The sequence below is a fragment of the Sus scrofa genome, chromosome 8 (assembly GCF_054392235.1).
Source record: "Sus scrofa isolate SSC_HxYL_T2T_F1_AM1 chromosome 8, Sscrofa_HxYL_maternal_Yorkshire_Landrace_v2.0, whole genome shotgun sequence".
NCBI lineage: Eukaryota > Metazoa > Chordata > Mammalia > Artiodactyla > Suidae > Sus > Sus scrofa.
In genome coordinates this window covers 72,615,646-72,621,554 of record NC_139390.1, presented here as the reverse complement: position 1 = coordinate 72,621,554, position 5,909 = coordinate 72,615,646, and positions in this window count along the sequence as shown.

The window sequence follows — 5,909 nt, the reverse complement described above, 5'->3', positions numbered from 1 at the left end:
TTTGAGAGTGAAACTCTACATCTAGGAATGTGTCATGTAGAAAGAACTGCACATGTTCTCAGTTATATTCTGAAGAGTCCCACTGGCACTTCAATGACCATCAGTAAATGAACGAACAGCACAGGCATGGGCTACATACAACCATGGGAGAGAATGGAGAGATGTGAGCAATACCGTTGAATGCTCTCCATGTCCCATTTTAATCAGTATACCTCAGAAGAAAGGATCTTAAAGAATACACAGAATTTCCAATGATAAAAATTTAAGTTTTTATTCAATATACTTCTTTACTACTTGCCCTCACGCAACAATGTTTTTATGCATTAATTATGTGGTTTTAAATAATGACTGGAATAAACATGTTAATCCAAGATATGAAGTGCTGAGATGTTCATATCATGATAGCAATCAATTCCTTCAGAAACCATGAATTGACTGGAAATCTGGCATGCGATGGAATAGATCCAAGGAAGGACAATTTTTAGGACACCGGCTTCATATTTCAAATACTATAAATAAATATACTAGAACACACAATTGAAAGTTCAGTAGTTTAAAGATCTTAACTCACAAAATTTTAAGGACTTTACTGTGGTTTTTAGGTCCACATTGCACGATTTTTACAATCCCTTAGGGACCTCTGCTGGCTAACTTCAAAAACTTCTCTTTGTAGTATTTTTGAGACATGACCATAAATATGTGACAGCGCTCCCACGAAATAGAAGTTGAACTTCACTTGAACTTCAGTAAATCTTTTTGCCGTCTCACAAATGCTTGAGCTTAATCTCCAAGGTGCAGTTACAAAATGCAACATATTCTGTCTCTCTCTCTCTCTCTTTCATCTATCCCCCTACTTGCTATGGAGATCTGTACCACACCCAAAGTCTCCAGGATAGATGAGCATATGGTGAAGAGATACACACATAAGTCTAAAACATCCCAGGAGTTCCATCTCCACAGCGGTTTTGATCTTCTCAGAACAATCACCAGGTATGTCCACGGGATTACAACCCTAGCCGCCACAAGACCATAATCACCTGAGAAATCTCTGACAAGAATCACCTGGCTGAGCCCAGAAAAGACCCATAGCTATAACTCATTTTATTAAAATAACATGAGTACTGTGGTTGTAAGCCCCTATATTTAAGTGCCCTTTTCACGTACCAATTCATAACTGGAACAATAATTATATTTTGTCATAATAATACAATTCAAATGTAGTTTAAAAATAGGAAACTGCCAAATACTACATTGTAAAAAGAACTGTTACCCAGAAAAAGAAGTCACCATACCATCATGGTTAAGAGGTTGCAGTCTGAATACCATATAACATCATTTTCAGTCACCATATAAATACTACAGAGCTATGTTCTAGTAAGTATGTTACTTAACCTCCCTATAACGGGGCTACCCCATGACTATAAAGTAGATAAGGCGACAGCATCACCTGATTCATGGATTTATTAGTAGTTTGCATAAATGTCCACAGCAAAGCATTAAATAAGTGTTGTATACAGCAAAGTATAACTTGCAATAACTGTTTACATCTACATGCATAGAAAATTTTCCACAGTGATTTCAGTCTTCGCATTTATTTGAAGTAGATTTAATGTTTCAAATATAAATGTTAATAGTAATCTGCATCTCCTGTTAAATATGTAGAAGCTAAATATGCCAAAATTAAATATGCAGGAATTAAATTTATGGGATCATGACAAAATCACATCAAGATGGTGGAGTAGGAGCACATGAGGTTCACCTCCCACCACAAACACATCAAAAGGTACAGCTTCATGGGGAATAACTGCCACAGACAGATACCTAGAAACTGGCAAAGGGCCTATAAAACAAAGCTACAAGAAAACTTTGCATACAACCAGATAGGATGGGAAAAGGTCATGAGATTGGGACCTCTGCCCCTGGGAGGGACTGGAAAGGAAAAAGGTCCTCATAGATGGACCCTTACCCTGAAGAGCTAAGGAGTCAAGCTACAGGCTGGATGTCCACGTCCTGGTGTCTTGTACGGAGGAAACAAATCACTTGACTCATGGGAAGAATACTGAGATGAACAGTAGAGATGGAGAAAGTGAAACTCTACTCCCAAAGAGTGCATATGTGCTGACTTGCCGCCCCCCCCCCCAAAGAAAAAAAGAGTAAGGAGAAGCTCTACCCTGGCCATTGCTTCCTCACAATACTCCCAAATCTGAGTGGGGAAAACATCCCAGCCCTGTTCCTTCCACAACCCTGCATGGCACAGCATCTGGGCCAGCCTGGCCCTGCGAGAAGACTCAGTATAGCTATGCAGAGAAAGCTTGGGCTTGCAGTGTGGTTCTGGTGGGGAGGATGCTGCCACTACCAGTGCTTAGTAGGCGCTCTTTCAAAGCCACCACAACCAGCATACCACAGTTCATCTACCAGCTGAACAAGGGCTCTGCCAAAGCAAGTAGACATATTTACAGGGCATCATAAACAAATCTCATGGTAACCACAAATAAAAAGCATATAGAGATTCGCAAAAATAAAAAAAATGAATGCACTTAGCGATGTCACAAGAGAAAATCACCAGGCCACAAAGTGGAAAAACAAAAAGAAGAAATGAACGGAGAAGAATTTCTTTTAGAAAATTGGAAAACAATGATTAAAATGGCCATAAGCACATACCTTTGAATTATTACTCTAAATGTTAATGGACTAAAGGCTCCAATCAAAGATATAGTGTAACTAAATGGATTTTTAAAACATACAAAAATCTGCAATATGATGCCTACAAGAGGCTCAATTAAAGGGGAAAGAAACACACAGACTCAAAAGGAGGAGATGGAAAAAGATATTTTTTTGGCAAATGGAAACAACATCAGAGGAGGGTAGCCACACTCATATCAGACAAAATGGATTTAAAATTAAGTCCATGGCAAAAGACAAAAAAAAAAAAAGGCCTTTATATAATGATAAAGGGATCAATGCAAGAAGAGGATATGATACTCCTTCATATATACACACCCAGTAGAGGAGAACCTGGATATATAAAGCAAATACTAACAGAGAAAAAGAGAATGGACAATTATGCAATAATTGTGGGAGATTTTAACACCACACTGATATCCAGACAGAAAATCCATAAGGCAACAGATATCCTTATGGATACAGTAGACCAGTAGGACTTAATTGATATCTACAGGATACCACCTCCAAAAAACAGAAAATACTTTTTGCTAAGAATTCATGGAAGACTCTAGGATAGACCACAAAGGAGGTCACAAAACAAGTCTCAACAAATTTAAGAGGAGAGAAGTTGTGTCAAACATCTTTCAAACAACTATGCTATGAAACTAGAAATCATCTGTAGAAAGAAGACAACAAACATGTTGAGACTTAACAACATGCCATTAAAAATCAATGGGTCAATGATGGAATCAAGAGGAAATGAGAAAATACCATGAGACTAATGAAAACACAGCTTTCTAAAATCTTTAGGATGCAGTTAAAGCTGTTCTAAGAGGGAAGGTCATAGTGAGTGAGACACACCTTCCTGAGAAACAAGAAAAATCTCAAGTAAACAACCTGAGCACCCAAAAAAGTACAAATAGAAGAAAAAACAACTCCAAAGACAGCAGACAGCAGAAAACAAAGACAGCAGAAGGAGGGCATTGATAAAGTTCAGAGCAAAAATAAATTAGAAGTTTAAAAAAAAAACATTAGAAAAGATCAATAGAACAAAGAGCTAGTTTTTCTTTTTAAATTAACAAAATTGACATACTTTTATCCAGGCTCACCATGAATAAGAGAGGAGACATAAACAGAACATCATGAAAGCAAAAGTATGACAACTAATACTACAGAGATACAAAAAATCAGAAGTATATATTATAAATAGTTATAGGCCCACGCATTGGACAATGCAGAAGAAATGGACAAACTTCTAGAAATATACAATTTGCTGAGACTAATTGAAGAAGAAACAGACAATTTGAACAGACCAATTCCTAGAAGTACAAAAGAACCCGTCATTTAAAAAAATAAAATAAAACGTCCTGCAAACAAAATTCCAGGACCGGATGACTTCAGAGGCATTTCTACCAAACATTAAAGAATCACTTATACCTATCATTCTCAACCTATTCCAAAAAAGTAAAAAAGAGTGAATGCATCCAAATTTACTCTATGAACCCATCGTTACCCTGATAACAAAACTAGTCAATGTCAATGCAAAAAAAAAAAAAAATACAGACCAATATCTTTGATAAATATATATACAAAAATCCTCAACAAAATATTAGCAAACTGAATCCAAGAATACATAAATATAAGATCACTCACCAGTTCATGTTGGAATTATTCCAGGGTCACAAGTTTGATTCCACATAGGCAAATCAGTGTGATACGCATATTAAGAAAAAAATGAGGGATTCCCATTGTGGCTCAGCAGTAACAAACCTGACTAGTATCCATGAGGATGCAAGTTCAATCCCTAGCCTTGCTCAGTGAGTTAAGGATCCAGCACTGCTGTGACCTGTGATATAGGCCACAGACCCAGCTGGGATCTCATGTTGCTGTGGCTGTGGCATAGGCCAGCAGCTGCAGCTCCAATATGACTTCGAGCCTGGAAACTTCCATATGCCACAGGCGTGACCCCCAAAAAGGCTCAAAAAGAAAAAAAAAAGCAAAAATCACAGGATCGTGTCAATAGACACAAAGCAGCACGTGATTAAGCATCCATTCATGAAGAAAAACTCTCATCAAAGTTGCTATAGAGGAAATATATCTCAATATAATAAGGGCCATATATGACAAACTCACAAATAATAAGATTATTCAACAGTGAAAAGCCAGGAGCCTTCCTGCCACATTCAGAAACAGTCAGGAGGTCCACTCTTACTGCATCTATCTATCATAGAATACTCAGTCTTAGCTGCAGGAATCAGAGAAGAAAAAGAAATAAAATTATCCAAATTGGGAGAGAAGAGACAACAGTCTCACTCTTTGCCGTTGACATGATACTCTCTGCAACGAACCCTAAAGTCTCCACACAAAAATGATTTGAACTACTAAATGAATCAGCAAAGGGGCAGAATACAAGATTAATATACAGAAATCTGTTGCATTTATGTACACTAATAACAAACTATCAGAAGTTTAAAAAAAGAAACAATCTGCTTAAAGTCACATCGAAAAAAATTAAAATTCCTAAGAATCAACTGAACCAAAAAGGTAGACAGACGTATACACTGAAAACTATAAAAAAAAACAAAAAAAAAAAAACACGAATGAAGGAAACTGGAGATGATTCAAAGAATGGAAAGACATTCCTTGTTCTTGGATTGGAAGAATTAATGTTGTTAAAACAAACATAGTACCCAAAGCACCTACATATTTAACACATTCCCTATTAAAACACCTAGGACATTCTTCACAGAACTAGCATAAACAATACTAAAATTTATGTGGAACCACAAAGAACTCTAAATGGCAAAGGCAATCAGGAGAAAAATGAACAAAGTTGGTGGTATAACCTTGCCAGACTTTAGGCAAGACCACAAGGCTACAATAATGGAAGCATTGTGGTATTGGCCCAAAAAGAGACACATAGATCTTCGAACAGAATAGGCAGCCTAAAAAAAAAAAGCCATATGCCTACAGTCCTTCCACAGCAAAGGAGGCAGGAACATACAAAAGTGAAAAGACAGTCTCTTCAGCAAATGGTGATGGAGGACTTCCCCTTGTGGCGCAGCGGAAATGCGTTCAACTAGTAACCATGAGGCTGCGTGTTTGATCCCTGGCCTCCTTCGTAGGTTAAGGGTCTGGTGTTGCCGTGAGCTGTGGTGTAAGTCGCAGACATGGCGAGGATCCTGCATTGCTGTGGCTGTGGTGTAGGCCAGCGGCTACAGCTCTGATTCAACCCCTAGCCTGAG